We start from the raw sequence: 15,709 nt of genomic DNA, 5'->3' as shown, positions 1-15,709 counted from the left end.
ACAGTCATATGTTACATATTGCAGTAAAGCAGTTATAACAGTTACATTTTCAGGTTTTTATTAATGCTTTATTAGAAGAATAGAAATGTTAATTCTGTTTTGTTAGCCATAAAGAAGAGTTAGTGTAATGACCTGTTATGAGAATGGCACCCATGTTATGTAGCGAGGTTATGTCCAGGTGAGAGCACCTTACTCAGTAAAGATGCAGATACCCGTGATATGGATGGAAAAGCAGTGGACTGTTATCGTGCACAATAACACCTGCTGCGACATATGACATGAAGGGGAGATACATGTCATGTGTTTCACTGTGGCTAGCAGTGATGCTGAACTCTGACTCCTAAAGGGATGTAGCCTCCTACAACCAATGTATATGTGAGAGATACACATATTGACGGGGTCGGGTTATGTTAAAAAGTATAAATGGTTATACTTTGTTCATTGGTTCAAAGGTACCCCACACTTCTTTTTTGTTTGCTTGTTTGTTCTGGTGTATTTTTCATTTGAACTGTTATTCTGCCAGAGTACTCATATTTACAAGATGGCATTGAACGCCCCATTGGTGTGTCAGGAAAACTCTTTTGTACATATGTTCCTTGAAGGGATTTTGGAGTCGTTCTTTTTCCACCGCAGCAAAGGGCTAGGAGTTGGAGAGGAGCTGCTGTATGTTTTTGTTATGATCTGATTGTGAAATAAAGCATATGCAATGAGAAAGCAACTCTCGGAGTCATCCCTGCCTTAAAGCTGCAACATATCATGGCGAGCCAGCCAGGAGGAAGGTTTGAAGAACTTCCAGCACGAGAGTGAAGCAGAAGCCTGGTTAGCGCCATTAGCGGCTAACGTTAGCGCTACCGCACCGCTGAAGAAAAACCTTTCTCCAAGCACCGGACCTGAAATCTGACGGACTAAAGACAAGCTTGTGAGTGCCCACAATGGAGGTAGAAGCCCTACGAGATAAGATCACCGCCACACTCTGCCAGCTAAGTCGTAATCAGCTCATAGAAGTGGGTTATAATGTGAAAGGCTTTGCTACACCGCTAGATGAGCCTACAAAAGACACTTCCAGACGCCAACTGATGAAAGTTATAGAACATAAACTGGACGAGGTGGAAAACAGTTATACACCAGACGATGCTGTACAGTTTGTGAAGGAACTTTTATCGTTTTTGGGCGAATATAAAGCTAAAGACAATGCGGCCGAGAGTGATTTTTCCCGCACTTCAGACGCAAGAGACAAGTATGATGAGCTGCAGGAAGAAATTAGAGCGATAGGGCAGAAACTCAAGATGGCGGACGCTGCCCCGAGCCTCGGCCAGAACCTGCCGTCTTCTAAAGTACCAGAGGTGACAATTCGCAGGGAGTTTCGCATCTGTGGCCAAATAGGTGAGGGAGGGCAGCGCGATCGGCTGTCCTATACCAACCTGCTGCATAGATGGAAAATGGACTCCGCAAAGGCCACAGGGAGTCAGAAGTTATTGAAGCAGTGATAAGAGCCATCAATCCAGGTCTCAAACTGCGTGATATGCTTGAAATAAAGACTGATTTGACACTCACACAGTTAAAGACAATATTAAAAGGACATTACAGAGAAGATGACACATCTGATTTGTACCAAAAGCTGATAAATATTTCCCAAGATCCAAAAGAGTCAGCTCAAGACTTTTTATTCAGAGCCATTGAGCTTAAAGATCGCCTCCTGTACGCATCCAAGGACAAAGAAGCAGAACACTACAGTCGGGACCTGGTAAAAAGGAAGTTTTTGAGATCAGTGGGTACTGGGCTGCAAAATGACAACATAAAGTTCCAGATTAAAGCCCTTCTTGACAACCCAGATGTGACTGATGAAATGCTGATTGAGAAACTAAATGAAGCTGCCAATCTCGAGACAGAAAGACTGAACAAGTTAAAGAGGAACAATACAAAACCACCAAGAATCAATGAGCTACATACTAGGGATGAACCACGCAGCAGCTCACAGATCCCCGCCACCAAGGAAGACAAGAAAAATCATCCTCCACCCGAAATGCACGACCTGGTGAAAGAGCTGAGGAACGAGGTTGCAGAGGTGAGGCAGATGGTTCTTGCTTCCCTGAACGCTGGCAAGTCGCAGACTACAAAGAGGACATCAGATGCTGCCGCGGGTACCCGGAGGAAGAAAGGCTGCAGGACCTGCCAGAGCAACGGAGAGGGAGACAACTGCACCCACTGCTTTAAGTGTGGCCAGCCTGGCCACATCTCCAGAGGATGCCGAGCTCCACTTCAGCTGCAGGGAAACGCCAGAGGGCCACTGCCACGGGACCAGCAGTGACCCCACCGCCACATCAGGAGTCCCGCCGCTGTGGTTGCTGCCACCAGAGAGAGTCGGTCAGCACCCCACTCCAGAGGTGTGCAGGCTGCTCATCTGTCAGTTACTGTTCTAAAGCCTGTCAGGGACAACACTGGCACATCACAAACATGTATGTAAAGCGGTGAGGCTAGTTGAACAACATTTGAGGGAAAGAGAGAAAAAGGGGTGTTTGTCATACATGGGATATTCTGACCTTCTATCAGATAAGCAAGGACAAAAACTGGTGAAACTGATTGGTAGACGAAAAATGGTGAGATGCACTTTTGACAATGTACCAGTCACCGCATTGTGGGACACGGGTGCACAGGCTACCGTAATAAATGAGAACTGGAGAGTCAAGCACTTACCTCACACCACTATCAGGGGGATAGATGAACTCTTAGGTTCAGAACCATTAAATGGGCTCGCAGCTAATCAGACAGAGATACCATTTATGGGGTGGGTCCCTGTAGAGTTTAGACTGACGGGGGTGGAGACGACCAGCTCTAGTCTCCTAGTGCCCGTATTGGTCTCTAGTGACCTAAATGTAGCTCAGGATCCCATTATTGGATACAATGTTATAGAAGAAATCATCAACGAGCAACTTAAACAACAGGGTGTTAAAAACAGTGACTGTGCTGCCAATATTGTGAGTAGTGCTTTTGGTATTGACGTCGGATCTGCTAAGACTTTTATCCAGTTGATAGAGACACATCGAACAGCTGCGGAAGAGATCCAAGTCAAGACAGGGCGGAGTAAAGTTGTTTTAGGCCCTAGTGAAGCTACTACCATTCGCTGTCGCACACGCATACAGGCTGACGAGGACACTGTAATGTTATTTTGTCCTGTTCTGAACCCCAGCCTGCCTGAGGGGCTTCATTTGCAGGAAGTATTGTTTAAAGTAAAAAGGGGCAACTCAGCCATGGTCCCAGTATCTGTCACAAATACCACATGCCATAATATTACTGTAGATCCGCGTGTTGTCCTGGGGCACATTGAGGGCGTAAAAGCAATATACCCAGCTGCCCTAAAACCTGTAGAAACTCCAACAACTAAAACAGCAGACGATGCAGGTGTTGAAGTCCCATTAGCCCCCACAGGTGAGACAAGTGGTGTTTGGGATCCCCCTGTAGTTCTAGACCATCTAACGAGTGGCCAACAGTCGGCGGTGAGGATGATGCTCAGGGAGGAATGCAAAGCTTTTGCAAAAGACGAAAATGATGTAGGCTGCATTCCTAGCCTTCGGATGCACATCACTCTCAACGACCAAACACCAGTTCAAAAGACTTACAATAGTGTGCCTAAACCTCTGCATCAGGAAGTAAAAGCTTACCTGCAAGACTTGATCAATAGGGGGTGGGTCACAAAATCCAAGTCGCCTTATTCGTCACCGATAGTCTGTGTTGGAAAAAAATCCGGTGACCTCAGACTTTGTGTGGATTATCGAGAACTTAATCGCAAATCGGTGCCTGACAGACATCCTATTCCTAGGATACAGGACATGTTGGATAGCCTTACTGGTAGCTCCTGGTTTACAGTACTAGACCAGGGAAAGGCTTATCATCAAGGATTCCTAGACGAAGACAGTCAGCCACTCACTGCATTCATCACCCCCTGGGGTTTATACCAGTGGGTTAGAATCCCATTTGGACTCAGCTCCGCCCCAGCAGAGTTCCAGAGGAGCATGGAGGAGTGTCTTTGGGGTCTGCGTGATGATATCTGTCTACCGTACCTTGATGACAATTTGGTCCACAGTAAATCTTTTGAGGACCATGTTGAGCATGTAAGAGCCGTGCTACAAAGGTATCAGAGACATGGGGTCAAACTTACTGCTAAGAAATGTGAACTGTTCAAGCCTAAGGTCAGGTTTTTGGGTAGAGTGGTGTCAAAAGATGGCCATAGTATGGATCCAGCAGAGGTCGCCTCCGTGATGTCACTTAAAGAGAAACACCCTAGTACAGTGGGGGAAGTGAGACAGATTTTGGGCTTCCTATCTTATTATAGAGCCTATATACAGGACTTTTCACGTATCGCCAAACCTTTGTATGAACTGCTAGCAGCCCAAACAAATGCTAAAAGTAGCCCACAGGACTTAAAAACACAGAACAAGAGAAGGAAGGAGAAAAACAAACAGGCTAAAGGACAGTTGCCTTCATCAGCCCCTGTGAAATGGACAGAGTCACACCATCAGGTTTTGTCTTACTTAGTCAATAAACTGGCCAGTCCTCCGATCCTAGGCTACCCTGATCTAAACCAACCATTTGTGCTTCATACTGATGCTTCTCAAGCAGGGTTAGGAGCAGTGCTCTACCAGCGCAGTAATGGCAAGTTAAGAGTCATAGCTTATGGATCTAGAACGTTAACGCCGCCAGAAAAAAATTACCATATGCATGCTGGCAAACTAGAGTTTTTAGCTCTCAAATGGGCTGTCTGTGAGCGCTTCAGAGATTATTTGCTGCATGCGCCATCTTTTGTGGTTTATACAGATAATAATCCACTCACCTATGTGTTAACGACAGCAAAGTTGAATGCATCAAGTCAGCGTTGGGTGGCTGAGCTCGCAGATTTCAACTTTACGATAAAATACAGGCCAGGAAAAACAAATGCAGATGCAGATTTTTTATCCAGGATGCCCCTCGATTTTGAGGACTATATGAACTGCTGTACACAGACGGTTAGCCAGGACGTGGTTGCTTCCTCACAGCAGGGCATATTAGTGCAGCAAACAGAAGCTCTAATGTTTAACGCTGTCTCCTTCCACACCCTTCAGCATCAAACACGAGCAGAGGAACTGCTGGACATGATTCAGCCAATACCGAGAGAGGAAATCTGTGCAGCACAGCGGCAAGACCCCGTGATAGGTAAAATGTACGAGTCTGTAGTGCAAAACAAAAGGCCCACCACACAGGAAATTAAAACTGAGAGCACTGAGTTTAAAGCATTGGCTAGAGAGTGGAGCAAACTAAAAATCAGAGAGGATGGAACTATGTTCAGAGAGACTCGACACAAAAAACAACTAGTTCTCCCCTCAGTTTACCACCCACTAGTGCTCAATGAACTACACAAACAGATGGGTCACTTGGGATCAGAAAGGACCCTAAATTTAATTAGGGATCGTTTCTTCTGGCCTAAGATGCAAAGAGACATTGAACACTTTGTCAGTAATGTTTGTGAGTGTCTCAAACAGAGGAAGCCAAACAGATAGGCACGGGCACCTATGTTGAGCATAGAGACCACTCATCCATTTCAGTTGGTTTCAGTTGACTTTTTGCACCTGGAGCAATGCAAGGGGGGGTGTGAATACATACTTGTAGTTATGGACCACTACACCCGCTTCGCTCAGGCCTACGCAACTACAAATAAGTCAGCTAAGACTGTAGCAGAAAAACTATTCAATGATTATTGTCTCAGGTTTGGTTTTCCAGAAAAACTACACCACGATTTGGGGCGAGAGTTTGAGAATAGACTATTGCACCATTTAAAAGAACTGGCTGGTGTTAAAGGGTCACACACTACTCCTTATCACCCACAAGGAAATGGGCAGACCGAAAGATTCAACAGGACCTTGCTCTCGATGTTAAGAACACTAACAGAGGAACAGAAAAGAGACTGGAAAAGCCACCTCCATAAAGTTGTACATGCCTACAATTGTACTGTTAATGAGGCCACTGGCTACCCTCCTTTTCTCCTAATGTTTGGTAGATCACCACAGTTACCGGTTGACCTTCTCTTTGGCATTGAGCAGGAGGACAGTTCAGGCTCCTACCAGGACTATGTGGACAGATGGAGAAGGAGAATGGCTGAAGCTTACACTGTCGCCTCCAAAAATGCAGCTAAGTCAGCTGACCGAGGTAAAAGGCAGTACAACAAAAGTGTGCATGGTCCACCACTTCAAATAGGGAGTCGTGTCCTTGTTAGAAATGTTGTGGAGAGGGGTGGGCCAGGTAAAATCCGCTCCTATTGGGAAGACAACATCTACATCATTAAAAGACAAAAGGGGGAGGACAGTCCTGTGTTTGAGTTAGAGCCAGAGAATGGTAAAGGCAGGACAAGGATTTTGCACAGGAATATGTTGTTGCCTTGCGATTTTCTTCCGCTCCCAGCAGATAAAGAGGCAACTGTAACTAGTACTAAAACAAGGAAAAGACATTATAACAAACGAAAACAAACATGCATGACTCCGACACAAGTGGGGAGTGAGGAGGAGGAGGACACAGATGAGTTTTCTGATGCGGTTTTCACCTGGCCTTATCCTGAGCCTCAGTGTTCACCCACATTGGACCCCACAGCGGCAGAGTTTATGCCACTAAGGGACGGGGGTGAGCCAGATGAGCTTCCTCACATGTCAGGAGATGGCCAGGGGGACCCCAGCCAAGCTGATGAGGAGAAAATGGACAATATGGAACCAGAGGATGTGGCTATTGTGGGTGCAGGGGAGGTGGACAGCAGCTCTGATGTCGAAGAGGCTTTGGAAACAGACCAGCCAAGTCCATACCCAAAGAGAGAAAGGAGGAGACCACAGACTTTGACCTATAGTAAACTTGGACAACCAAGTCTTGAAGAAAGAATAGTGGCCACCAAATGTGTGAATATTCAAGGTTACTGGCGACCTTGGTAAAAGAGGAAGATATAATGTTTACACTTGGTACCCCTATTTCAGATTGTAACAAATGTACCTATGTTGATTGAAATGTCGTGACACATGGATTGCAGGCCGAACATGTGTATGAGTAAAGGGAAGATGCTTAGTGTTCAGATGAGATGTGGACAAAGTTAATGCCTTTACAGGAGAGTACAAATAGCATGGTAATTTGATAGATTGAATGTTGGACTTAAAAAAAAAGAAAAAAAAGAAAAAGAAAGAAAGCTAAACTGATTATATCAGGAGTATACACAACTACAGTGCACGGTAGTTTGGGTAACTTAAAAATAAAAAGGTGTAATGTAACCTGGTAAATAGTCCATGCCACTCTATTGTTCTCTATGGATTGTAGATTATAAGGTACATTTATGTCGGGACGACATTTCTCGAGTGGGGGAGAGTGTGAGAGATACACATATTGACGGGGTCGGGTTATGTTAAAAAGTATAAATGGTTATACTTTGTTCATTGGTTCAAAGGTACCCCACACTTCTTTTTTGTTTGCTTGTTTGTTCTGGTGTATTTTTCATTTGAACTGTTATTCTGCCAGAGTACTCATATTTACAAGATGGCATTGAACGCCCCATTGGTGTGTCAGGAAAACTCTTTTGTACATATGTTCCTTGAAGGGATTTTGGAGTCGTTCTTTTTCCACCGCAGCAAAGGGCTAGGAGTTGGAGAGGAGCTGCTGTATGTTTTTGTTATGATCTGATTGTGAAATAAAGCATATGCAGTGAGAAAGCAACTCTCGGAGTCATCCCTGCCTTAAAGCTGCAACATATAGTTGCCACATAAGGACTGATATTGGTAGAATGTTGGGACGCCATTAACTTTTTGAGGGGAGAGTGTAAGGACAAGAAAGACATTGTGGACAAAACAGGACACCCCCCATAATCTTTAGTTACATTATTATAGTTAGTTAAATGGTCTGATTGTTCAAATCTGTATTTTCTTTGATTGTGGTAAAATAATGTGTGCCCCAGTCTCCAAAAATGACATAGTGGAGGAAGCGTAGTTATTCCTCTGTTACACCACAAGAGGGAGTATCCCCTAAAATGAGCAGGTCTAGCGGGAGTAAATAAGCCCAGCCACTACCCATAAGGCAGTGCGCCTATAAGAGTTGTGTGCGACTGCAAAGGTGTGTAACGTTGTGCTATGTCCATGTATATATTTGCAGGTAAGCAGATACAAGATGGTAAATAACTTAAAATGTATCTACAGATGAGTCCACGGGGTTGCAGAGAATGTGGGAAAGTTGGCCGTTAATCCCCACTATGTGCCATTAGTGTATAAGTTATTGGTAGCGATGTGAATTAGCCGTGATGCTAACGATTAGCAGCTAGATCTAATTCATTAGTTTGTGCGGAAACCTCGTGGCACTTTTGTGGATTTATACCTGTACCGGGCTGTAATCACAGCAGATATAGACTGGTGGATCACACTATCTTTTGTTTATGTTTATTTCATTGTTACACTGTAAGAAATATTAGTGATTTGAGTTTAAAGACTACCCATAAGGCAGTGCGCCTATAAGAGTTGTGTGAGACTGCAAAAGTGTGTAACGTTGTGCTATGTCCATGTATATATTTGAAGATGCAGTAAAGGCGAACTCACAAAGCCACACTGGTTTCAATTCATTTTAATCCAAGTGTGCAACAGCTGTATTGACTTTGATTGACAGCTTCTTGATGTGAGGAAAGCCATGCAATAGATCCGAACCTTCAGTGAATGGACATGAATGGTACCTCTCCAGCTCCCCTGCTTCTGGCTTTCCTGACCCCATGGATCCAAAAAAGTCATCTTTGTCGAATAGGCCGCTGTTTGTGCTGGCTAGTGATGTGTCAGTCGCGAAGAAAACGAGAGCCGGATCATTGACATGAACGACGGGAGTCGGAGCCGTATTTCTTTTTTTCCCCTTTCTCTCACACTCTCTCTCTCACTTTTTTTCCGCTTCATGCTGCACGTGAGCCTTGTGTTTGTGCTGAGCAGAGGGGGGAGGGGCGCAGACACAGCTTTATGCTTGCCGAGCAGAAAGGGGAGGGGCGGTAGTTACACTGGCAGTAGCACAAGAACAGAGCAGGAGATAGAGAGAGAGCCAGGGGCAACAACAAGAGACAACATCGTCACATTAGAAAGGTATAGTAATCATCCACAAGTATTTTCAGTTGCAGATGATAAAGGATTCAGAAAGTTTATTCATGCAGTGAATCCTATGTATGCAATTCCAAGCAGGAAAAAACTCTCCCACAAAACCATCCCAGGCCTATATGACAGAGAATGTGGATCTTCTTTTTGTTTTGCATATTTTAATGTATATTTTATTGTGTTATGGTTTGCAGTGTTTTGTGTTGTTTCACTTTAAATTTGTTTAAAAGGAAAAAGCTGAAAATATAAATAGTCAAAAAGTTAAAAGTTGAATTGTAAATAGTTGTTTTTTGTATTTTATAATTTATTTTTTAAATTTATGTGGAGTGAATAAATAAGAGCACATTTATATATTAAACATATATAAATAAAACCACATTTTTTTTACATTAGTACCGTATTTCCCGGACTACAAAGCGCACCTGAATATTAGCCGCACAAGCTAAAATCAGGGGAAAATCCTGTTTTGTACATACAGTAGCTGCACCTGACTAAAAGCCGCAGGTGTTTCAATGTTGACTTATCATATGTAAGAGAATATGCACAAAGCGAATTGTCAGGAAAGAGATGGCTGTTTGGAGACACACCCCTTTTATTAATATTTTGAAAAACAAGTTATGGGTACATATTTGCACAACTTTTTTGGTATATGTACAAGTAGCGGTAATTACAAGTACAAAACATGTACTGTGCTTCATAAATGAGTAACAAATGTAGTACATAACAATAACCTACAGCACACCAGAAAAATAGATTCGGACTACCTTTTAGGCTCAGGTGCAGTGACACGGCTTTAACAAGAAGAAAAGTCAGTCATTCACCATCTTCCTGCACACTAAAACCACCAAAGTCCTCTTCTCCAGTGTCGGAAACGAACAGGCTCAGGATGGCTTCGTCATCCACTCTCAGCTTCTCTCCATCGTTGTCAGTGTCAGAGTCGAACACCCTCAGAAGGGCCGTGGCGGTGTCCTCCTCTCCATCATGCAGCAGTCCAGCCCTTCGAAATCCGTTGGTGATCATGGATGTTTTCACACTTTTCCACGCTGTCAGATTCCACCGGTGGAATTGAGCATAACTTGCTTTTCGCAAGTTTATTGCCGCTTGTCATCCACGCCTCCGGCTGAACGTGTAGCGCTACTTTGAAGTTTGTTTTTCGCGCTACTTGTACGGCACTATGTTGCCTGGCGGATGGACACGTGACCAACATACCACTCTTGAACTGTGTGTCTGATCACATGCCCTTCCGCCAGGCAACGTAGTGCCGTACAACAGCGGAACAAACAAAACAAATCGTCTTACGATATGACAAAAATCATGGACAATCCAGAGAAAAGCCGCACCTGACTAAAAGCCGCAGGGTTCAAAGCTTGTGCAAAAAGTAGCGGCTTATAGCCCGACAATTACGGTAATTCATTTTGTGCATCATTTTATATTGTTGTTGATAATAAATTAATTAAAGCAACAAAACAACCTGAAGAGCCGGTTGGGAGCCGAAGATCCAGCTCTTTTTAGTGAGAGGATGAACAGGATGAAGAGGATGAACATCAATCAATCTTTATTTATAAAGCAATTTTCATACAAAGATGTAGCACAAAGTGCTTTACATGGTTAAAAGCAGCCCACCCCACCCCGCCCTCCAACTCACTCCCCACACTCTCATTAACATGAACGATCATGGTTACATACACCCCCCCCTCACGCACACACACACACACACACACACACACACACACACACACACACACACACACTTAAAGAGTAAAATTGGGCTGGGCACACATGGTGTTGGGTGCCATCTCCAACAACGATGAGGCGGCCTACATGGATGAAGTGAAGAATCTGGCATCGTAGTGCCAGGACAACCACCTCCAGCTGAACGTCAGCAAGACCAAGGAGCTGGTGGTGGACTTCAGAAGGGGTCAGCACAGAGACTACAAGCCCATTATCATCAATGGAGCTCCAGTGGAGAGGGTGCAGTCCTTCAAGTATCTTGGTGTCCACATCTCCTCAGACCTGACATGGGCTGCCCACATTCAGGTCCAGACCAAAAAGGCTAGGCAGCGCCTGTATCACCTACGACAACTGAGGAAGTTCAGGGTCTCTCCAAAGATCCTCAGGATTTTCTATACAGGCGCTGTGGAGAGCATCCTCACACAGAACATGACATCGTGGTTCGGGAACAGCTGTGTGAAGGACCAAAAAGCTCTCCAGAGAGTGATCCGTACAGCAGAACGCTGCTGCAGGATTGCTCTCCCCCCGCTTCAGGACACCTACACCAGGAGATGCCGGACTAGAGCAGCGCAGATACTGAAGGACCCGTCCCATCCTGGCAACAAACTGTTGCAACTTCTGCAATCTGGTAGAAGGTTCCGCATCTTCCGGGCAAGGACAGAGAGACTCAAGAGACTCAAATTGACTGAGACAGGACTCTCTTCCAGACACTAAACCAAGGCACAATGTACATTTCAATTCCTTTAATTTTAAATATGTTTATATTGTCTATCCTGTAAAATAGTCAGATGTCTATTCATATTAATGTACAGAATTCACCTGCTTGCTGCTACTACTGCACATTCACCCAGTGTATATACTATATGTATATATATATATATATATATGTGTAATGTTCTTCCTCTACACCCCCCCCCCCCCCCAATTTTTGCACATGTCGAGGAGCGTGTCAGGCTACATTTCACTGTGTGTTATACTTGTATAACTATGCATGTGACAAATAAAGAACCTTGAACCTTGAACCTTGAACATGAGCCAGGTGAGGAAACACTATCACGGGGAGCCGTCTGCACCGGGAGACGGTCACAGACCGCAGCCTCCAGGCTGGGCACACAGCAGGAGGGAGGCAAAGAAGCCCCCCAGCCAGGCTGAGAGGACCCACAGAGCCCCAGCAGCCACGGTCGATCACAGCCCCGGTGCAGAGAGCCCTTTTCCCATTCCTCCCTGTACTTTTGCAGCCTTTTTTCCCCTCTTTCTCTGAGGTGAACAAACATTGCTGCTCTAATGCTGGGCTTACACTGTGTTATTTTTGGCCTATTTTGAGACGATTTTTGAGTATATGAGTATATGAGTATTTTAGTATATGTGGGGTAACGAGAAGCGCTCACACTGCTCAAGCGCAAACACGTAAACGTCGGTGAAAAAGATGGAGCAGCATGGCAGTGCAGCATGTGATCTGGACACAAGCGATGGAGGCACAACTTGTAGAACTTTGGAAAGCTCATCCGAGCCTTTTCGATGTGGCATCACAAAATTATCACGACCACAACAACCGTGAAAATAGTTGGATTTACACTGCTGCTCAATCACAGCCGTATAAATGATGACACTGGACGCAGCGTGTTCGGGTGATGTTTTCCAACTTTACTCGTAACCCGGAAGCTCCCCCCACACACAGCCTTATGGGAACAGTAGTCTACTGCTACACCTCCTCCTTTTAGCTAAAGACATACTTCATAACGTCTCAAACAGCTCACTAGAACAGAAATGGGGAACATCATGAAACGTGAAAATTATACACATCCCTCATTTGTTCACTTACATTTAAACAAAACACATTATTGTAAACATCTCTGACAGCTTAACCCAGCTTTGAATAGGGTATGAATGGATAACTTCAGAGAATTACACATCCAGTCTTTCAGGAGGTCTCACCACTCGACCAGATCTGGTAATAATAATAATGGATTGGATTTATATAGCGCTTTTCAAGGCACCCAAAGCGCTTTACAATGCCACTATTCATTCACTCTCACATTCACACACTGGTGGAGGCAAGCTACGGTTGTAGCCACAGCTGCCCTGCGGCAGACTGACAGAAGCGAGGCTGCCATATCGCGCCATCGGCCCCTCTGGCCCACACCAGTAGGCGGCAGGGTAAAGTGTCTTGCCCAAGGACACAACGACCAGGGCAGAGAGCCCGGGAATCGAACCGGCGACCTTCCGGTTACAGATACGCTTCTCAACCCCCTGAGCCACAGTCGCCCCACATAGTTCCTGTTGGTCTGAGGTGGCTCCTATTTCTCCTCAGAAAACCCCTGTCTGTTTCTACCACATAGGATCTGGGAGCACTGGCAGGTCCAACTACTGCTCCGGTAGTTCCTTCAGTGGTAATCCACACTTTCTGTCCTGACGATAGTTCCGGAAGCGGTCTGACTCTATGTCTGCGGTTGTAGTGTTTTGCCTGCTCACGCCTCCCCTCCTCATCTTTTTTGCGAAAAACCTGTAGGTCAGGCCACTTTGGCACCAGCTTTGCCACAGCTTGTGGCAGCGTGGTCCACAGGTGTCTCCCCATAAGCAACTGCGCCGGCGAGAGCCCATGTTCCAGTGGGGTGGCCCTGTACGCTAGCAGTGCTCTGGTGTAGTCACAGTCCTTTTTCCACAAGTCTTTAATGGTACGAACAGCGCGTTCTGCCTCCCCGTTGGCTTGGGGGTACCTGGGGCTGCTCGTTTCATGTGTGAACTGGTACTCTTTGGCAAAGTGCTTGAACTGTTCTGATGAAAATTGCGGCCCGTTATCCGATACCACAGTCTTGGCAACACCATGTCTTGCAAAGGCTTCTTTTACAGCATTAATAGTGACCTCTGCAGTTGTGTGTCTCAGTTCAGCTATCTCAATGTACCTTGAGAAAAAATGAATAATCAGCAGGAAGTGTTTCTTTGACCACTCGAACAGATCCATGCCGACTTTTTGCCATGGGCGGTCGGGAACAGGAGTTGCCAGCATTGGTTCACGGCACTAACCTATGTTTTTGACATGTTTCGCACCTGTCTACCATTTGACGTATTTGGGTTGAGATGCCCGGCCACCACACAGACTCTTTTGCTCTGGCCCTGCATTTTGAAACGCCCTGGTGGCCTTCATGCAAACGTGACAAAACCTCCGCTCTCATTTGAGGTGGTATCAAATTCAAATTCAAATTCAAATTCAAATTTTTATTTGTCACGTACACAGTCATACACAGTACGATATGTAGTGAAATGCTTGGACAACTGCTCGTGACCTAAAGAAAACAAAAAAGGAAAAGGCTATGAATAAGATAGGAAATAAATATGAGAAATTAAAAAGGGTAAATTTAACTAAGAAGGAATAAAATATAAATTAAGGTTAAAATGAAATAACTGTACAACACAAATTAGAATGAAGGGTAAATTTAACTGGGAAGGAATAAGATAAAATATATAAATTAAAGTTGAAAATAAAATAACTGTACAACAAAATACACAATATAGAACTATATAAGAATGTATGAAGAAATCTAAATATAAATAAATATATACACAATAACAGCAGCTGTACAAGTATTAACCGGAAATGAAGAATATAGTGACCAGTGTTGTGCAAAAAAAAACAATGTGTGCAAAAACAATGTCCAGAAAGTCCAGTGTGTGTGTAAGAACCATATGTGTGGGTCAGTACTGTGTGGTGGTGTGATTGAGAGACCGTATCGCCTGCGGGAAGAAGCTCCTCCTCAGTCTCTCTGTGTTGGTCTTCAGGGAGCGGAATCGCTTTCCTGACCTCAGCAGAGAGAACAGTCTGTTGTTGGGATGGCTGAGGTCCTTCACGATCTTCCTGGCCTTGGTCCAGCACCGCCTGCTGTAGATTGAGTGCAGGTCAGGGAGCTCGGAGCGGATGGTGCGCTCAGCTGACCGCACAACCCTCTGTAGAGCTCGTCTGTCCTGCATGGTGCTGTTCCCGAACCAGGTTAAGATGTTTCCCGCCAGGATGCTCTCTATGGTGCACGAGTAAAAGTTCCTGAGCACCTTGGAGGGCAGTTGGAAGTCTCTCAAGCGTCTGAGGTGGTAGAGACGCTGTCGGGCCTTTTTCACCACGGTGTTGATGTGACAGGACCATGACAGGTCCTGCGTGATGTGAACTCCGAGGTATTTGAAGCTGTCCACTCTCTCCACTGGGCACTCGTTGATGACGGGGGTCTGGTAGTTCCTCTCCTGCTTAGTGCTGAAGTCCACTATCAGCTCCTTTGTCTTGCTGACGTTTAGAAGGAGGTTGTTCCTCTGGCACCAGTTCTCCAGATTCCTAATCTCCTTCAGGTAGGCCGTCTCGTTGTTATCAGAGATCAGGCCCACCACGACGGTGTCGTCAGCAAACTTGATGATGGTGGTGGAGCTGGTAGTGGCCACACAGTCATATGTGTACAAAGAGTACAGCAGGGGGCTCAGAACACACCCCTGGGGGGCTCCAGTGCTGAGAGTGGTGGAGGCTGAGACATGTCCGGCCATCCTTACTGCCTGTGGTCTGCCAGTTAGGAAGTTGGAGATCCACTGACACATAGATGAGCTGAGTCCCAGATGCTCCAGCTTGGTGGTGAGTGTGGAGGGAATTATGGTGTTAAATGCAGAGCTGTAGTCTATGAAGAGCATTTTAACATAATTCCCCCTTCTAGTGTCCAAGTGAGTGAGTGATGTGTGGAGGAGATGAGAGATGGCATCGTCTGTGGAACGATTTGGACGGTAAGCGAACTGTAGTGGGTCTTGTGTGTCTGGTAGTGAAGAAATGATGAAGTCTCTGACCAGGCGTTCAAAGCACTTCATCACTACTGAGGTGAGGGCTACAGGGCGATAGT

The 15,709-nt window shown here is 45.3% G+C and overlaps 1 protein-coding gene and 1 pseudogene across 2 annotated transcripts in view; one reads left to right on the top strand and one right to left on the bottom strand.

Annotated features, from left to right (window-relative positions):
* LOC146674937 (thialysine N-epsilon-acetyltransferase-like) overlaps positions 1-15,709 on the bottom strand; it is a 37,755-nt gene that overhangs the window by 15,769 nt on the left and 6,277 nt on the right. The window lies entirely within an intron of this gene.
* LOC146674938 (uncharacterized) lies at positions 723-2,438 on the top strand (annotated as a pseudogene).

The sequence above is a fragment of the Rhamphochromis longiceps genome, linkage group LG3 (genome assembly GCF_057381845.1).
Source record: "Rhamphochromis longiceps isolate RC_006_pf linkage group LG3, R_longiceps_female_GT1.1, whole genome shotgun sequence".
In the NCBI taxonomy this organism is placed as follows: Eukaryota; Metazoa; Chordata; class Actinopteri; order Cichliformes; family Cichlidae; genus Rhamphochromis; species Rhamphochromis longiceps.
Note: the sequence above shows the minus strand (reverse complement) of the source record. Positions and strands in the feature narration are given on the sequence as shown.